At 43.1% G+C, this 20,238-nt stretch overlaps 1 protein-coding gene across 5 annotated transcripts in view; it reads left to right on the forward strand.

Annotated features, from left to right (window-relative positions):
* The window catches only part of HIVEP2 (HIVEP zinc finger 2), a 104,945-nt gene that overhangs the window by 52,923 nt on the left and 31,784 nt on the right, over window positions 1-20,238 (forward strand). Inside the window, exons 1-2 of one of the 5 annotated variants that reach the window (XM_061378316.1) lie at window positions 4,037-4,486; window positions 4,591-4,659. The exons of 3 other annotated variants lie outside the window; for them this stretch is intronic. The gene's annotated coding sequence lies outside the window, so the exon portion shown is untranslated. Of the gene's footprint in view, window positions 1-4,036; window positions 4,487-4,590; window positions 4,660-20,238 lie in introns of those variants that run through there. One more of the 5 variants, XM_061378314.1, reaches the window with a different exon arrangement.

Here is a 20,238-nt window from a genome sequence, read left to right on the forward strand (position 1 = left end):
AGTAGGTAGTTCAGAAGCCAGTTTATCTTGTCAAGAAAAGGTCTGTTTTGATCTCCTCCTTGCAGCTCCATGTTTATTTGGAGTGGTGATCACAGGTTGGACAGGTTTCACATTGATGTTGTCTCAAAAACTGTGCCTGCATGCAGGACAGTTTGTTTTATTGCAGTAGGAGACCTGAGGCACTGAGAATCTCCTCTAATCTTCTCTGTACGGGAATTATTAGCCCTCAGAATTTAATGAGACTTGCTTGAAATAGCAACAAGAAAAAGTTTAATCCTTGTCATTGGCCTTCTATTTTTATTTTTTTTTTTAATTATCAAATATTTATCTGCAACCATAGCATCTGGGCATATAAGGAACACATTGGAGATTCCCATTTGGTACCATGATCACAGGAGAAGGTGTTCAAAGTAAATGTAGAACATATTTTGAGATAAACCGCCCAGATTTTTCAGGACTGTGTAAATGGTGTTGGGCCTCTGTTTCATTCTATATATGAAGGAAAGAATGAAGAGGGTTAAACTGAGATGGGCTGTCCCCTGAGCCTTGTCTCAAACCTGGAACTGATCCCAGATATTCTGCAGTCCAGGGTGGTTGCTATATGGGGTATCTCTTCTTACAGATTCCTCTCCAAGTCCTTGCAATGGAATCTGTCTATCTGCATGGCAGTCTTTCCCTTATGTAGTGTCTAAGAGCTAACAAAGATCTTTCCACACAGCCTGGGATCAGAGATGGGTGGGTGAGAGGGGTGCAAACTGACGGCTGTCAGCAGGGGTGTTACCAACAAACGTGTCAGCAAAAACAGAAGGCATCATCCCTGCCAGAGGTCCTGTGGAATTTATGTTGAAAGTTCAGCAGGAAAACAAACTGTCCTCATGCACCCCTGAGCTCTGTTGCCAGTTTGGGAAGCATTAACAGCGTGTGAAATTTATAAGCAGGAGTAATGGAATACTTACTCCTGCAGTACGGAAACCTAGCCACGTCCTGACTCACCAGGCAGGATTTAAGTGGAAAACTGAGAACTTTGGTACACAAGAGCACGGCGGCCATCCTCTCGAATGGGTTTTTAGCATGAATTTTTCAGGTTTCATTAGCGTGTAACTTAATAGTACTTCTGTGCATTGGGCCCATCTTCCTGTGGCTCTCTCGTACGCTGAGAGCTCTCCCTGGTAATGTGTCAGCCATGTAATGGCATGCTTTACTTTTTTGTTTGGGAACAAGTCAGTTTTAGAATAGATGCTCTCAATTAAAGTAGTTCAGACCAAAGTTATTGTACCTATGATAATATGTACTGCTACCTTGTGTACTAAGGATATTAAGGCAAGCGCTTAATACTGATAGGGTAGTAAATACACAGTGTGAGCTAATAAAAGGCTCCCATTAAGAAACTGAACCCTATTACTCCCTACTTTACAGGTGAAAGCTCTCAGCCTGATTCCACCACTAGATATGCAGTGGTAGGAAGGCACATTTTCTCTGAAGACCAGGGCATGCAGTGCTGCCAAACCAGCAGTCCTAGGCACCCCTGCAGGGAATGATTCTTGCAGCAGAGTGAGATTGCACAAGCTGTGGTGTGGAGGACTAGCTGCCTTATTTTGACTGAGAATCCTTTGAAGATACTGGTCCCAACTCTCTACTGCCTGAAACCTTTTGCTATTTATACGTGGGTAAAGTGAATGCTGAGCAAGCATAAAATGCCACTACCTTAATGCTAAAGGAGCTGTTATCCACTTTACCCAAATATAAATGACTGTCCAAAGGGTGAAGAAAGTTCAAGGTCTCTCTTTTTGTTACAACGTTGCCCGCAGATACTGCGTCTCGTTGCTGGCAGTGTGAACAGGAGGCGGCTGTATTCGCGGCTGTTTAAACTCAAGATGTGGAAACTCAGGGGGAAGCAAGAGCACTCATTTTTTGACCCGCTATTAGTCAGAGAGAGGAAAAACATGTTTCTTCTTCACATCCAAGAGGTGGCCGGGCAGGGTGGTGGGACAACGGATTCATTTGCTACCCTGACGGCCTGGGGGCGGGAGGAAAGACGCTTGAAAACATCCGGAGGCGGCAGAAATGGGGGCTGCGACTCCGATGCTCCGAGTCTCCTTCCCACCCCCCGGGCATGAATCGCCGCCGACCCTGCGCTGCTGCTGCCGCGGCCCCGCCGCTCCACTGCCCGGCTGCGGGGAGGAGTGCGCGCTTCTGCGGGTGCGCGCCCGGGGTCTGCCGGCTGCGGAGAGCCGTGCGGTGCGCGCCGCCGCGGGTGCGCGCCTGCTGGGCTGCCGTTGGCGGGGGGAACGACGGAGGCGCTGGTAGCCGGGGGGTGCTGTCTGCCGCAGCTGCGGGCTGGCGGCCCTTGTCCCCTCGGGCAGCAGCGGAACCCCACACCCCCAAAACCCCAGTCAGGACTTGGTTAATGAAACCTAACAACGTAGCTTCGGTTTTCCGCTGTACACAGTCTGTGCCTGGTGCGTGCCCTGCGCGGCCACAGCCACACAGGCAGTGTGATAGCTGGCAGCACATTGACGTGCCGTGTGTTGGAAGGACACGGCCCTTGAAATTCTCTGGCACCACAAGCTGCCGCTTTCAAACTAGCACAGAGACAGATGAGGATAATGTGAAGGGGAAACTCAGCGTTGCGTGTTGTAAAATTGGATCTTAAAAACCCTGGACACTTTTGGCAGTATTTCATGTCTTGTAAATAGAACCCATATATATTTATGCATATTTTAAGCAGAATATAGTGTACTGCAATTTCTGCTATCTAAGCAAGTATCTTGGTAGAGTAATTTAAAAATGTGTCTTTTTTTTCTTTCTTGAGCCAGCACTGCACCAGGTAAATAGCACTGTGATCCATGCTGGGTGTGCTGGCTGCATGTCTGTACACCTCCTGCAGGCCCTAAGGGCATGCAGGAGCTGCCGTGGGACAGAGTGAGGCCCTCAGCAGCTGGCTCTGAGCAGAGCTGTGTGTGGATTGTGTGTTGCAGTGCGCATAATGGGACCCATTTAAAAAGCAAGAAATGCAAATCATTTTGAATCACAGAATGGTTTAGTTCAGAATTGACTTAGATAATTTAGTTTCAACCCAGTACCATGGGCAGGGACCAATAAACACCTATGTAAATCTCTGTTTATGTGATTCTGTCATTTCTTCAAGTAATTTATCTTTTGTTAGGGGTAAGAGGTCATAACAGTATTAACACTGAATAACACTCAATGGATTAATTTTACATAACTTCCAACACATGTATGTATCTCTTCACATGTGTATTTACCTCTGAAAATAACCTAAGCCTAAGATTCAAGGCTTACAGCTTCAATGAAGACATCTTCCTTGAAGAAGAGTGAACAAGTGCAGTTTCAAATCTGACAGTGCCATATATGCAGAAATACTGTAATATGCCATGCTGTAAGAAGGAAATGTTGTGATGTTATGAGGGTGGTGAGGCACTGGCACAGGTTGCCCAGAGAAACTGTGGTTGCCCCGTCCCTGGAAGTGTTCAAGGCCAGGTCAGACGGCTTTGAGCAACCTGGTCTAGTGGAAGGTGTCTCTGCCCATGGAACCAGACGATCTTTGAGTTCCCTTCCAACCCAAACCATTCTGTGATCCTATGATTCTGTGTTGGTCTTTAAAAGTAATCCTGTGAGCCTTGCTTTTTGTTGCTGTGTTCTTACCACAAATCTAAAGAATCTACATTTTGAAAAATTGCGTAATACCCAGTAAGTACCCTATGCAAATCCATGTGAGCAGAGCCTTGTGCTCACGGACGCTTTGCTAAACAGTTCTGAGACTGCAAAGGCTCAGCCAGCTGGGAATCTCAGATCCACGCTAGCAGTTATCTCCAGATGGCTGCACTCTTACTTTGTACCAAGCCTTCTAGCATCTCAGTGTTCGCATGTTTGGAATGATGATGTGTACTGTTCCACTTGGTTTTTGCCAGAAAATGTACAGGGCATTGTATGAGAAGATTTGACACATGGTATAGCTCTAAGGAGAGGTGAGAGGGAGAGTGTGTGTGTGGGGGGGGAGTAAGAAAAAGAGAAAGAAAAAGAATAGGACAGGAAAGGAAAGAAATAAAAAAATACAGCAACAAAAGTGTCAGAGTAATGAATTCAGTCTGACTGGCAAATACAATTTGACTACAAGTTGTGAATTTCATTGAATTTGATCCAAGAAAGACACAGCTGAGCAATATGCAGGAAGCAGTCTTTTCCTAGAAGTATGCAGCTCCAAACCGTACAAATTCTTCCACCGGTCGTAAAATGTCTGTGCACCACTGAACCTGTGTAATCAGATACTTTTGAGGAGAAAGCAATATATTGAGACAGTCAACTGAAGAGTAACAAAAGCCATCACTGAGTGCAGCATTTTGAAAGAAGAAAACCTATGTAATTTGAAGTTGGCCAATGAAGCCCTAGTGATAAGGACAGTTAATCATTTCTGGTGCAGCTGTTTCCTGACATTTCTGCAAAATGTTGTGGAAAATTAATGAAGGTTGGTTCAGTAATGGTTTCAGGCTTGACTAGTGGAAAATATGACAGTATTTCCATCGTCAATTAAGAACAAGCAAGGCTCCTCTTTTTTTTTTTTTTCCGTAGGGGAAGTGGTATGCACTTTGTACTGCACAGGAAACTGTAGACTTGAGAGCAGCTGTGTGATAGAAACAGGTATGCAGAGAATACGGAGAAGAGCCTGGGCCCTCTTCTCTTATCACGTGTGTTTCAGTGTAGTAGAACTATCTCCGTTAATATACTAGAAAAAACTATAGCTTGTGCAGTATTCCTTTGAGTGTCCAACTCTGAAAATAAATGCCCTTCTTGTCAGTTCAATAGCAAAGCTTGTATCAGTGAGGGTTTCACTGCGATTGTCTTTTATTACTATGATGTCCCAAAAGAATAACTCCTTTAGGAGGGTTTTAAAACTGATTTCTGAAGTTCACATTGCTTGCAGTTCTATCTCGGTGTGTATGATTTTCACAGCTGTGCAGCACACCATGGTGAGCACATGTGGTTGCTGCGCTCCCTGGGCACAGAGCAGCAGTGTCTCTGCTATATAACTGGCTGGCCACCATGTGACGGAGGTTGACAGGAACTTGTTGGCCTTGTGCATGTGTGCAAGCTCTCTATCATATGTGTGACTGTAGTGTTGCAGATAGCCATCAAGCATGCGGTTTAGAAACACGAGCATGGCTAGGGGGTACTTTCCCATCGCAGGTCAGCATAGTTGAAGGTCACTATAGCAGCTGAGCAGTGGCCTTTGTCCACTCCTTCAGCTCATAGCCTGCAGCACCTGGCAGGTGGCCAGCTGCCGACAGCCTTCTCAATGGCACCTTGGGGCTCCCGCTCCTGCCACAGCTCTGCTGTGCTTGAGCTCCTCCAGTTCAGCACGGCTTGGGGAATGCTGGGTCCACTATTCTGTTAGATAGGCTGTATGGGACAGAAGGTGGGCAGGAAAGAGGTAACTGGTACTCTTGGGAATAGGTTGTGAAGACGAGTCCTGTACTGTCAGTAGAATTAACTTGTTTACTCACAGGCATCTACATTTTATTTTGTGTTTAAAATGCATTAGGGTAAAAATACAGGGCTGGTATAGAAATATTGTAAGTCATTGCAATCTTTAGGTGAATGGTGTTCACCTTAGCATTGCAATGTTTAGGTGCTCAGTACCTTTCTGTACTGTGGGGGGTTCTACAAACCTGCCTAATTTAGTAGCTTTTTTGTTTATCTGACTTTCTGAGATGCTTTGAGTCCTGCCAGAAATACAATTTGTAGCCTGTTTACTCAGTATGATGATTCATGCTAAAGTGGTTGATAAAATATACATTATAATGAATGGTTTACACTTTCCTAATATCATTCTGTAAGGGAGATGCTTGCTCAGTGCTCCCCCTGCAAATTTTAAGACCCTTAGCAAGCTCACTAGAAATGTTTGTCTTACTCTCTGTAATATTAGCTGTGAAGTGTGTAGTTCTTATTGATGGATTTAAGCCAGTGTAAAGCAGTAACAGTGGAGCTACATCCATGATTTGTGACCATTCACATAAAAGTCAGCTCCATGTTCTCTCTTCCTGGTGTAGGTCTTCTATGAGGAGTTTAAGACTCTCTCAAGCCTGCAGTCCCTAAAGACGTAAACCTGTTGCTGATGTGAGTGACAGCTTTACCAGTATCAGAGCATTAGGGACAGCTCATATATAAGAGCTGTAATTAATCTTGATTTGGGACATTAAAAGATTAATCCTTCAAGCATCCCATCTGTAACCACATGCGTATTGACGCTGCAGGCAATACACTGTCGTGCCTGCAATGGGACAGCTTGTGTGCTGCAGAGTATGCATGGGAGTGAGGGAAAGATGAGGGCTCTGCTTTTGCTGTTTATCTGATGTGGGAAATCCGAGGCTTCTGGCACAGACATGAGCTGCTTTTAAACTTCTCAGCATGAGGGCTGTGCCTACAGCTGCTTAGGAATTTCCCATAAAAGCAATTTGTCAATTGAAAATGGAATTTCCACAAGAACAAGTTTTCCACTGGAAAATCTCCATATTGCTATTTTTATTTTTTTGGTTTTGTTTTCCCATGGAAATCTCTGAATGAAATACTTCCCTTTAAACCACCTTACTCCATGAAGATCTTTGATAAGCTGGACTGAGCTAAAACGCTTTCAGTTGCCATTAAGTTGCATATGCCTGTTATGCAGATTGCATTCACCTCATAGTGAATGGCAGTACAAAGACTTCATGCTGAAGAAGTTCTTGTGGGCAGGTCACCTTGACAGTTCTCCATGTTTCACACTGTATTGCGATCACCCGTGTGAAAAAGTCTACTAACTACTGAAAAGACAATGTCATAGTGAAACAAATTCTAAAACGGAGGCCCCAAACCCTGGGAAACCAGAGGAGAGTTGGCCATTTGTGATCTATATCTTTGCTGTTCAAACCCAGTTTCCCAAGTTTTCGCGTATTTTTGACTGTTTAATTTAAAACGCCTGTGGGGGCTGTAAAACTTTTGGATTCTGTGTGAGATTAATGGGGAATAAAAAGTAAGTACATTTAAGTGATCGTAAAATTGGCTAAGGTGACACGATCAAAGTGAAGGACTCCCACACATGTCTTGCTTTATTGCCTGCCCTAACAGTCCCTATTGTAAATATATTGTAAATATAACAGACAGCTGGGACATTACTGTAGGTGCCTGGACACTTGGTGCTGAGCATATGGGAAGGGAGAGGAAAGATGCTGACACCAAAGTGTTCGTTGTGTCACACAGTGACCTCTTATGGATGAATGTTAAAAAAGAATGAATGCACATAGCACTTTTACTTTTTAAAGTAACAGTTTGAATAGTTCACCAAGTTTTGTAATAGGTGCTGTGTTCTCCTTATGGTACCATTATCTGCAGACTTTTATGAATATTTTTCTTTGCCTTGCTGCCCCTCAGTGGTTTTTCATCCTCTTCTTATTTAGACATAAGGCTACTTAAATGAGGCAGTTCTACTTAAAGGACTAAACCTTTGTCTATATTGCATGGTGACCAGTTGGGAGATTTGGTGGTGGTGGCCGGTGGCATGCAGAGAGGGCTATTCTTTTTTTCCTGTGCAGCTTCAAATAAGCCAGTCTCTGTTTCCCTCTTGCTTGGACTGAATGCTAGAGCTTACCGAAGATACATTGGATATACTCATAAATGTCCCTGAGGGAAACATCCCCCAGAAGGAAATGGACTGTACTAGAAAGCACACTGGATGACAGCCACTGCCCTGGAGGAAACTCACTGTCTACATGAGGCTGATGGTGCAGATTTTTTCACCTTGTGCACACAGGAAGGAGCATGGCAGATGTCTGACTTTCCTTCAGGCAGCCTCCTCTGTGCTTCTCAGAAAGGCCCGGGAGTTGTGGTTAAATATTACAGTCTAACCTTTTACTTGCTCACAGATTGAACAGGAGCTAAGTAACTTTAAACCGTTAGCTCCATTTTAAGTATCTCTTCCACAGGACGAAGGGCAGTAGACTCTCAGTCCTATCTTCCAAATGAATAACTCAGTTAACATCCCAGGCTACCCTTATCTACAGCAGAGCATAGTGCTAGTGTGTCTAGTGAAATAGATAAGTACAAAGGTCCTCCTCTGTCCCTTGTTCTGCCCCTCTCATGGGATTCCTTCTGTTTCCTCTCTTAATTCTGTCACTGGTTTGATTTGTCCATCATAGCTATCACTGGGCACTGTGAATCACATTTCTGAATGCTGACTGCTAGATCTGAACCTTCTTGCTTCTGGGAGGATGGGAGAGACAGCTTGTGAAGAAGTTGTGTGATTGTGAAGTCAGGAGGGCTTTTTGAAAGCTGGTTTAGTCATTAGCCCTGCCAGCATCCCTATTCTCAGCAGAGGGTGCTGGGAGCCCTCCTTTCCCTGAATCTTTCAGCTTCCTCATTGCTCAGCTGCCCCAGTGGTGCTGAGGACAAAGGTGACAGATCTGAATTGGAAGAAGAGATGCACATAAGGACTGATCATTTATTCTTTATATAAATATGTCAAAATTGCCCTAGGAGATGCCAAAATAACTCACTTAAATTCAACTGAACACCAAATAGGCTTTCCATGCTAAGAGCAAAGACTTAATTTTACCTGAAAAGCTGAACACAGTTTCAAAGATAAAACAATGTGACATCTCCATTTCCACCTGTGTGTACTGTCCTTTGGGGCTAAAAAATAAAGCCCACCTCACTTTTAATCCCCTATACTAAAAGAAAAGGTGTTCTTCACTTATAATTGAAACAAGAGTGTTCATTCACCTGTCAGAATTTAAAGACTTAAGTGAAGGAGGATCATAGCAACTATTCAGACCATTTGGCAAAACCCACATTGGTAACAATCAGTTGCTTTGCAAAAGCTACAAGTGGCCTCAGTTCTAAATTTAAGATAGGCAGAAATTGTTCTGTTTAGTGAGTCCTAAAATTATCCAGCACAGAAATACTTTGGGGAAGTGTAAAAATGAATTCTCAAATTTTCAAAAGGCAGCTTAAAGGGGAAGGAATGCTGATGTGGAAGTATTAGATAAATGCCATCTCAGTAACAATTTTACCGAATGTCGGGACGAGTCATACACTTTATGTCCTTGTTATAAGATTCTTGGAGAAAATACTCCCACTCAGATAGAAAGGCACTGTAAACAGCTCTCCTGCTGCTAGAGTTGATGTACTTTTGAGGATGCAGTGACTCTTAGAAGGAGCGGAGCGCATTGTGCAATAACGTGACCTTATGTTGCATAGACACTTCCAGTTTTGGAATGTGAAATGTCTGAAACTGGGAGTGGGTGGACAAGAGGTGGAGCCAGCCAGGAGCCGGGGTGGCTGTGTTTCTGAGAAACTTTCTTCTGCTGGTGAGTACTGCTAATTTGCCAAGCATATGGCTAAAGCCCTGAATAGACCAGAGTGGAACCACTAAACAATATCAGGTCGCTAACGGATGTGGAGGTATAGGGTGATATTTTGGAAGTTCAACCTGTAAGCCTTAGTTGAAAACAAGGCTGAATTCTTTCAGACCCAAAACCACAGCCTCCCCAAATGCGTCAGAGGCTCTTGATGCTACAGCAAGGTCAGTTTCCCTCCCCCCCCCCTCCCCCCCCACCTGTGAGTCAGGACAACTATTAAAGGAAGCTTTTATTGGAAGTTGTCAATAGACAGGTAGACAACATGCAGATGTGGAGGACACACTGGGAAACAGTTTGGATCCTGTGCCTGTATAGATGGTCACCAACAGGGGGAAGACCCATTTTTCTGGAGAGCAGAGGGGTACTGAGGAAAGAGTAGTATTTGAGCAAGAGGTAGGTTTGCCTGATTTCACCTTCTCTCTAATTATAACTAGGATTCAGAGTCCACTCAAGCTGGTGTTGTATCCATTTCTCAGGGGGACAAAGGCTAAGTCTCTCGTGGGCTAGATGCCCTCGGTGCTTGTCCACAGTTCCTTATGTATCTGCTTTTGCTGAAAATCACAGAAAAATAATCTTAGAGCAGCTCAGTTCACCATGGAGAGAAAAAGAAACCCAAGGAGGAAACAGAAAATACTGGATGGGTGATAATTTCAGCAGTGTGATCTTCATTTTCAGGCAATGCAGGCACTTTTTGAAATAGAAACTTTCTGTGGGGTAGTTAGGCACTTACTCTTTCCTTTGCTATAAATCCAGATCTGCTCATGGGTGGATCAACACCACTGGGACTTAAAAATATCAGTGAACCATTTATGTCAGTGTTCCATTTGTAATAGTGCTCCTTTAACTTTTTCCTTGTTGTTTGTTATTGCTGCTGTTACCTGGACTGCTCTAGCAGAGTATTAGTGTAGATGAAATTCCTGTAACAAGCAACATTTTAACAACTGGGACCTGTGGTTTTAGCTGTGCTGTTCTAATGCTGGCAGACGCTCTATGCTTTTGAGTGCACTGTTACTGCTACAGGAGAAAAAATACCTTGTAGCAGATTTGTGATTAAAAAGATACTTCTAGAACTAATTTACAGTGTCAGTACTTTTATTGTTTCGCTCTGAGATTGCTAGCAAAAGGAAAGAGATGCTAGAAACCGACCATAGTTACTTAATTCATGACCTGTCGGAAAAGAAGGTTTTGGTTTCCAATCCTGCTGAGCACCTTAGGTGAAAAGCAGGACATGGTCCTGGCTATGCAAAAAGCTGACCTACCCAAGCTCTCAGCTCGCTGAGGGCACAGCATGTGAGTGTGGAGTTTTCCACTATATTAAAGGCATAAATATCCTTTCCATTTCGGTGGTGGAATATTTCCATTAACTTTCCCACAAGCTGACTCAAAGTGCATAAGAAGGTGGGGAAAATGTTACTCTTCTTTGCACCTTTAATTTTCATATCAATGTTAATATTTAAATTTGAATACGTGGGTGGCGCATTTCATAAGCACACTCAGCAGCACTGTTCATGGAGATGTAAGTATGCTTTTCTCTAAAAAATGAAAAACAACTGGATGCACTTGTCGTGTTGCTCTGACTGCCAAGCATTCATGAGCAGTCAGACAAATGGACCTCTTTATGCATATATGTTTAAGCCCATATGTGGATATATTCACATAAGGAGTCTGAGTTGGAGAAAGTAAGCTGCTCGTGATAGACTTGCTGAGGCAGGTATCTGCCTGAAATTAGATTTATATTTTCCATCCACAAAGCATTCGTTCTAAAGATGGTTGCAAAGGAAAAAGAAACAGAAATACATGTTCTTAAAGCATAAAGCAAGGCAATGGTTTTATCCAAGCTGTATGATGAGCGAAGGAGGGGGTGAACAGACAGTCTTGAGCACAGCAATGTGGGCTCCCAGAAGGTACAGAACTGTAGCTGGGGACTACTGCAACAGACAAAGGTAGTTCCTGGACATCTCAGCAGGGCTAGCTGCCGCGTTGCCCTTTGGTGTGATTCAGCAAATCATTTCCCCATTGAACAAGATGCTTCCTCTGCCATCTGCCTGGTTGCCTGTCATCCAGACTCGCTGTGAGCAGCCAGCAGGAAGTGTGGCTGCCTTTCACCTCTGCTGGCCTTTTTTGGCCTTCCTCTGCCCTTTGCCCTTTCTGGTGAGGTCCTGTTGCAGTTAGGCTGCAGGATAGCACATAGCTGCCAGCATCTTCCAGATGTCATGTGAAACTGCAATTCTGTTCACATCAGTTCTGTTCTTGCTATTTTATTTTTTTTTACTAAGGAGGTTTACACAGAATATAAAAGTCCAAATTGTATCTTAAGATTATATTTGACATCCTTGAACAGATCAAGGAGAAATATAAAGTGTTACCCTGAAGAAAGCTATGAAAAAAATACCAGGCTGATAGCTTCTTTGCTTTGAAGTTTTGCTGATCAGAAATCAGAGGCTGAATTTTGGATCAAACATCCATAGCGGTTTTGCAATAACATACTTCCAGCTTGTGAAGATGCAAACAGCAGCTCCTCCAGCTCACTCTAATGAGCCAGCAGCTCTTTGTTGGTGCTCACAGGGCAATTAGGCTCTGCTAGAACAGCGGTGTTTGTTACACACTCGCATCCGAGCGATGGGGGTTATTTTACTCAGGCAGACCTCACTGATCCACAATTAAAATGGCATTTTCATCTCAAATGTAGAGGTTGAGAAAAAGCTTTTGAAGATCTTAGTTGCTCTGATGATGAACTTGGTAGAGGAACAAAATCGAACAAGGGTCTTCTGTTGTGGCAGTTGGGTCATGACAAAGACCGTGGGCTACTTCATTATAGCTAACATGTAGGTGGCCTTACTCATGTTTTAAGATCCAAGAGAGGAGCTGTGACTTTACTGACACCTTGGAGGGGAACAGAGTCAGTCCTTTGCAAAAGCAAGGTCACATCAGCTGTGCCATGTGCAATACACGCTGAGAGCCCTTTCCTCTCAGCTGCTTTGAAGTTACAGGCTCCCTCTTTCTGGCAGGAGCAGAACTGAGTGATGAGGTCACCCCGGGTTCGGGCAACTTAAAATCTGTCTGTAATTTTTTGCACCCGTTTGATTATGGTATTTATAGCTTATTTCCACCGGTGCTTTCTCTTCAGATTAATAGTTACCAGCAGCCTTCCTTGCTGGTAATGGTTCAGCTCTGAGGGAAACACTGGGTGTAATATGGAGGGTGGTTAGGGTGAGATCAGCTCTTGAAACCCGAGTTAGGTTAATAATGAAACCTGAGTTTTGTTAATAATACATTGTAATTATTACTGCTGGCAGGGCAGGTATCTCGTATTTCTCATCTTTTAGCTTGAGGATCCTAGTTACAGTGATCTGTTCGACTTCTCAGCCATTCCGCCCCCTTGGGACACTGCAAAAGTGTCCCAACTCCTCCAGGTTTCCATTTGTGCTTTCCTGGGTAGAGGAGTGCCTCTGCAGATGTTGGTGCATTACACAAGCTGGGAGGCAGAGAGGCCGAGAGGAGGATACATGATCAACAGTGGAATGTTAATAATACAACACACCTAATTGGACCTGCCCTTTCTCACAGCAGCGAGGACATATGTCAGTGCATAGCAGGCGCCAGGCCAGTGGCAGCCTGCTCCCACCTCCCACAGGTCTTCACAAGAATAAAAATTGCTTTATGAGCTGAGCAACTTGCCTACTGTAATTGCCAATAAAACATTAATCCTCACCTTTCGTGGTCTGCACCTATTGCTCGCACCTTGGAGATGCCATTCCAAGCTGGAGAAGTGACATAAACCATCCTGTGTGTTACATGTTGGTGACGGGGAGGGGAGCGCATGCCAGTGAAAGCAGTGCTGCACAGGGAAAGGAGGGAGGGGCCTGGACAGGAAAAGCGACCTGCAGCAGGATGTAGGGAGATGTGAGATAGCACAGCCCCTTTTTACTTAATGCCGCATCTTTTTACTGCCTCACATGGCTCCTGTTGCAGTCTCCCCTGCTATCATCCCTTGCTGGTGCCCCCTGCTTCTGTTTGTTTGCCTGTGGTGGGGTGTCCCTACGCAGGGAACAAAGTCAGCAGTGCTGTCACCAACTGTAAACTTCCATTGTGTGAAAAGTGACATTGTGGCAGTGCTGTCCCACCTGAGGTGCAGGCTGCCTGTGTGTCTCGTCTCCCACCCCACTTGAGCTGCGTGCTGGTGGAGGCACAAGTTAGGGATGGGCTTGCATTTGGGACAATAATTTCCCAACACCTACAGTTTAAACACTGGCTGATGAGGTAATGGCATTAAGCTGCTCCAGGGAGGTTTACACTGGATATTAGGAAAAAAATCTTCACCAAAAGGCTAGTCAGGCATTGGAAAGGTTGCCCAAGGAAATGGTGGAATCACTGTCCCTGGAAGTGTTCAAGAACCATGTAGACAAGGCCCTTAGTGATATGGTTTAGTGGTGGACTTGGCAGTCCTGGGGTAATGGTTGGACTTGATGATCATGAAGGTCTTTTCCAACTTAGTTGATTCTGTGATTCTATGGAGAAAGTCCATAGCAGGAACTTAATGAAGAGAGCTACTATACTATTATGTTTTATTTCTGCTCATTTTAATTGAAGAAGTCTGCTCATTGCAGGGCGTTTGAACTAGATGACCTTTGAGGGTCCCTTCCAATGCAAACTGTTCTATGTTTATGTTTATTAACCAAAGATTGTATGGTTATCTTACCTCTATTGTGACCAAATGTTGTATGTGACACAGAAAATAAAGGTTTTTGTACTCTCGAACTCCCAATGGCTTTGTACTAGTCCAGCAGATCCTTATCATGGCTCAGGCAGCAGAGAGGTCAAAGCAAAGGCAGTGCTGGAGGCCGCAGGGAAGGAGGGAGGTGGCGCTGAACAGGGCTGGCTGAATGTGGTCACACAGCCCCTTGCACTGCTCTGCCATGATCTGTGACTGCCCCTTCGTGCCCCATCTCTCGCCTGTGCCAACCCACCATGGAGTGCATCTGACTGAAAAGTTACTGTTTGCTTCCCTCCGTTTACTCTTGGATCAACCCATTCCTTGGTTTAAATTGCATTTGTGCACGGGTGAAGCTTTCTCTTGTGGGGGCACTGAAAGCCTAAGGCCAAAGGCCCATGTAGGTGTAGGGGGCTGAGGTGACCCCTTGGCTGTTGCAGGCCCTCTGGGACAGTGCCTCCAGCCCATGGGGAGCTGGAGGGGCAGCCACCAGGCTCTGAAGTTGAATAATATACTACTGGTACTTGAACAGAATTTCTGGGTGATGGGTGTGGGCTGAGGTTCTGATCGATATGCTCTTAGCCTTATAGCTCAAGAATGCCATGGTGGTTGAGGGAATATGATACTGTCTCATTAACTTTATGTAAAGATACTGCCAGAGTATGGTCTTCAGTATTTAAACCTATTAATAATTATTTTGACTTCCATATTTCCTCTAATATAATAACATTTACTCTTCATTTCAGAAGAAAATTAAATTGTCTGAAGAATAGTAATCATCAGCTGATTTGTCTTGAATCACAATGTCTATCTATTCTAGTAAAAAATCAGTGACTATTAAATTTGCTGCTAAGGCATAGGATGAAAAGGCAAAATTATGATGCTGAACAAGAAATGGTTGCATCAATGGGAATTAACCAGAACATATCGAGAAAAGAGCATACTCTCAATTTCCCACTGGATTTAATGTTACAAATATAATCTTATTAACTTAAATTACTTTTTTTTAAATTTTAAAATGAGAAGAAAATAAAATTGTAATGTCAGAGTGATCATTTTAATTGAATCATGCATGTGAAGTTGGCAGTTTCTTACAGTGGCCATTTTTCTTCTTGTAAATGAGAGTAAAAGTCTGGTATAAATCTAGGCGTTTTTGTTTAGCCCCAGCCCCAGAACGATTGATGTGAGGTATATGGAGCCACATAGGAAGGCTGCATAATAATGAACAAACCCCTCATTTAACCATCAGCCAAAGGAGTAATGATATTAAATAGAAAAACCATAATTGTGGAAAAGACCATTTCCTTGCACAGCTCATGGGGAGCACTAGAAAGTTGGAATGTGTATTACTTCCAGTAGTAATAGTGCAGTTATGTACTTTAAACAGTTGCAGACGTCCTTAAGATCCTTGCGACCTGGCTTGCCTTCTCATTTTATTTAGGGAGAGTGAAAGAGAGGTTGCTGAGCATCTCTGAACATCTATGCTGAGCACAGCTGTGGCTCATCCTGTTGCAATTAAACCTGTGAAAGTTGCAGGACTCCTGACATAGTTGAGCAGAGGGCTCAAAGTGTGCTCAGCACCATGAGCAAGGCTGGCAAGTGCCAGTGACACAAGCCCTCCCGTTCCTGAGTGGGAGGCACCCCTTGGCTGCAGCCAAAGAGGAGCGGAGAGATAGCACATGGTGTCTGAGCACTGAGCGCGGTGAGTGTCCACTCACTGTGGTGACACACACAGAGTGCATTCATTAATTCCTCTAAGTACCGGTACTTGGGAATCAGAAATTCAAATGTGTGGTTGGAAGCATTTCTCAATACTGCTGATAAGATACTAAATTGTATCACTTGGCCAGACTGTTATTTATACTCATGCCACTTTATTAGGCAGCATAGAAGTGCCTTAAATGGGACTAAATGATATTCACACCCTTCCTAAAAATCTCGTTTGTGCTGGTAAAGTGACTTGAACTGGCTTCAGAATAGGTGACACTTGCAGGACAGGGCTGTAAAACTGCAACTGCATCTTATGAGTTACATTTGCGCTGCTTGTCTGCTATGTGTGTGGCATACATAGTTGTGTGCGCGAGTTGCAGTTGCACATGTCTGCTTCTGGTGGGGCACAGTCTTCTCTTGAGGTCAGTGCTGGCTCAGGCAGCAGAGCTGGCACAGGACTTGTCCCCTTCAGCTGTGAGGGTCTCATTTCAGGTCCCTGGAGAAATTTGCTTTCTGTCTGAGAAGCAGCTCTGTTTTTTCCTCTGAATCTGTTACCTAGTCTGATGGTTGTATTAGCATGTCTTACTAGCAAATTCTCATCTATTTGTTCCGTGATACCAGGGTGCAAAAGCCATGTGGAAGATCTACCTGGTCTTTTCACATTTAATCTTTTCATGCTATCAGTGAAAAAGGAATAATTTCAAAATCTGAATTTTCCCCTGTTCTCAAGTTTCTCAAGTTATGTTTAGAAACAGGAAGCTGTTTTGCATAAAGGTAAGATTGTGTTTTTGACAAGAAAAGTCGGTGTTAGACCAGCTAAATATACCCACACAGTAATACTCAGCAGATAGTCCTGGCTATTTTTAGGCTTTATTTTTGCATCTCTTTATTTATTTATTTTGTTTTTAGTGACACCTCCTCTGTACCTTCAGCTCATAGTGAGGCACCACTTCCTGCGCCGGTATGAAACTTGCAATTACAGGAGGAGTCAGTCTTGTCAGGTGTCATTTACCAGGCATTGCAGAGGGCTGGTTTCAGGAAAGGAAGAGCAAGGCTTAATAAAAAGAGAGAGAGGGAGAAGCATTCTCTTAATAATTTGCCCTTTGCAACAACAGAACCTTATCTGATCACCCACACTCATCTGGCTGCTGACGCTGTACTTGCTTCATTAGTATGAGCTATTTTTACACCTTTTGTGTCTTTTGAGGAACTGAGTGGGCCTGCTGGCATGTAGTGATTCACCAGCTCCAGCGGAACAGGGTGTCCTCCAATCCTGCAAGGGGGAGAGGAAGAGAGACATAGGGAGAAGAGTTCAACTGAATAAGCAAGTTGATTGTCTTAGGTGATCTGAGAGCTTAAAACATTGCACTTTAGTCTGAAGAAAAATAGTCTGCATGCTTTTGGTTTGCCATGCAGTTTTTCAGATTGTTAGCAGCTGTCCCAAGGAACATTTAGTACTTAATAAGTGTAGCTTAGCAAACATAAAGCTGTATATGCTTGTGTGTGTACTCTGTTCATTTCCCTGCGTGTAAAGGGGATGTGGGCATTTGGGAGTTAAACTCTGTAAAGGTCCTTTCCAACACAAGCCATTCTATGATTATATGTTGGTGATGCTTTCTTTTGTTTGTAGTGTAGAAGCATCGTTGGTGTTACCACAAGCACCCAAAGGACTTTAGGGCCAGATTGTTAGCTGATTTCACTTCCACTTGTAATAACAGAAAGACAACCAAATTTGGTGGAATCTGCCAAGCATGAGGAAGGAGATCCCTGTATGAAGCTGTCTGGAGTTTATTCTAGAGCTGAGCATCTGTTGCTTTCACTTTCAATAGATCGTCAGCCCTGAAAATGCCCTCTTAGAGCCTGCTGAGCTCTTGTCTGGTGTGTGAAATTAGGATTTTTGCTGTTCTTACTTTGGCTTTTCCTGGGTAGGAGTGATTTGCCATCCAGTTGTGTCACTTATGGAGTACAGGATAGTGGTTGCATGTTGCAGGTTTCCTTGGAGTAGTTTCCAAAGTTGGTATGATGTTGTATTACGTATATATGAAGCTTTCATACATATATGAAAAGGTGCTGTTTGTATTAGGAATGTCCTCTAATACTCTACTCTGGTCTAATCTTGTCTGATATAAAGTCATCGTGAAACCTGAGCAGTTTCTTTCCAAAGAAATGTTATGTGTTTTATTGTGTTGTGCTTATTGAGAATCTGTAACTGAGCTGTCAGTTCGGCCTGTAGGTCAAATATCAACACAGACCTGTGGAATAACAGGTTGTATGTGCAGATTCAGGCATTTTGGTAGACCTTAATCTTTTCAGAGGTGTTAGCTCAGGAGAGTGATGCTCTTGTTAATAAACACAGTTGAATTGTGTTTTGTAGAAAGAAACCTAACTGCAAAGAGTGGAATTTCATGTGTACCTATAAAATGCAACAGAAAGTATATGCATATTTTACTGACTTTTTAAGGATGTGTTCTGTCTTAATTGAATGTTTTGCATACTGACTTCCAATGCTTCGTGCAATAAAAGCAAGGAAGTTATACCCAGCGTTATTTTAAAGGGCTTTTTTTATTCTTTTTTTATTCTTTTTTTTTTTTTTTTTCCCAGGCATCCTGGCAGTTGTAAAGAAATCAGTGTCCTTAAATGTGCAGTCACAGTAATGTATCTTATATTACCACTGTAGTGGTGAGAATCACAGAATAGTTGGGTTGGAAGGGACCTTAAAGATTATCTAGTTCCAACCCCCCACCATGGACAGGGACACCTTCCAGTAGACTAGGTTGCTCAAAGCTCCATCCAACCTGGCCATGAATACTTCCAGGGATGGGGCATCTTTAGACAATACTAAATATCTTTAAGCAATACTAAGCGACCAGATTTGCTACAACAAAGTGACTATATTGAGTCACTAGTGAAAATGAAATATTTGGGCTTTGCAGAGTTGGACTGTTGTGACATCTGTGCAAAATACAGGATTTGGGTCTTACTACCTGTCCTGGGTTCAACTTAAACCATGACACTACCTAATCTCAGTTTGGCTTTAACAAAGTGTTCAGATTGTATTGTAATAAAACTGCTGTGAATGCCCATTCTACTTTGGGTGCAAAAAAAAATCAGGAAAAAATATGTCAAGAACACGCTACTGATGTTTAGCATACCTCTGTTTTTGTTTCGACATGTGGTGACCACAGGCCTTAGTAAACAATCACAGGTTTTAAAATAAGCTTGTATAATAATAGGTGTCAGTGAAAAACAAACACAAGCTCAGATACTATAAATGTTTTCCTATGTAATTCTTCCAGGGGTGAGGGCATTTGTTAGAGACAGTGCATTTGCTCATTCAAGAGTTTGAAAGACACAGATATTTTCATGTGGCATGCAAGTGGCTTCTTCTGACATGGTGTGAAAGGAGGCATAGCTGTTCTCAAAATCTGCCATGGTTGCATAATTAGGTTTGTGTAACTTCTAAACTAGAACAGCCTCACTTCCCAGAAAATTCAGCCATATTTTCACCCTAAGATGAAAATGCTAGGCAAAGCCCTGGTATTTGTCCAAAATTTCCATTTGGCAACAGGATAATAACTATTTTGCACCTAAAAATGATGCAATGTTTACACAAAATTTAATAACTTTTTTTCCTGGGGAAACCTGGGGGAAAGGTGTATGTCTTAGCAGGTACTTACCAGCATAGGTTTGTTCTTCCCAGAGGCTGCCTAAGGTTGCAGTTCTTGTGTGAAAACGAAGAGGCATTTCAGCCTTTGTGTATAATTTCAGTTAGAAAAGTTGTTATATCTGACAACTGTAGCAGTTTGAACTCTACAGCGATGCTGTTCCTACCCTTCTTACTGTAGATGATGTTTTATAAATCTAGAAATTACTGCAAACTGTGTCTACATGGGTGTCTTGCTCTTTGCATACACTTTATCTTTCACAAGTGATGCTTAATTCATAGTTTAATTAATTGTCCTTTATAAGGTGAGAAATTTCCCTTTCTGATTAACACATTTCTTTGTGTTGAATTGAGAAAAAATTCTTTAATCTCAGTAATTTTCACCACTTCTTGCAAACGCAAAACTTTCATTGCAGTCCCAATGGCATCATACAGCATCATTGATTAGTGTCTGAGCCTTTGCTTGCCACATATTTTAGATATTTAGCTTTTGGGGGGGCTACATAATGCCCATTCGTTTACATTACAATAGTTTGGGACCATCAGCAGGGCCAAAAGCTCCTTTTCTTTTCTACGCGTAAGGTGTGAAAAAAATAATCATAGAAATAGTGATTAGAAACTATTTCCCACTTGTATATTTTTATGGAGTTGAGTTTCTGCTGATGAAAAGAGCAGCCCAAGAGTTAAGAGCTCATTTGTATCAGCACTGCTTTGGATGCTACTATACATTGTTAATGGGTATT

Source organism: Neopsephotus bourkii, unplaced genomic scaffold (assembly GCF_033783945.1).
Source record: "Neopsephotus bourkii isolate Nb327-2 ecotype Australia unplaced genomic scaffold, CSIRO-AGI_Nbou_v1 NB_1765, whole genome shotgun sequence".
Classification (NCBI taxonomy): Eukaryota; Metazoa; Chordata; class Aves; order Psittaciformes; family Psittacidae; genus Neopsephotus; species Neopsephotus bourkii.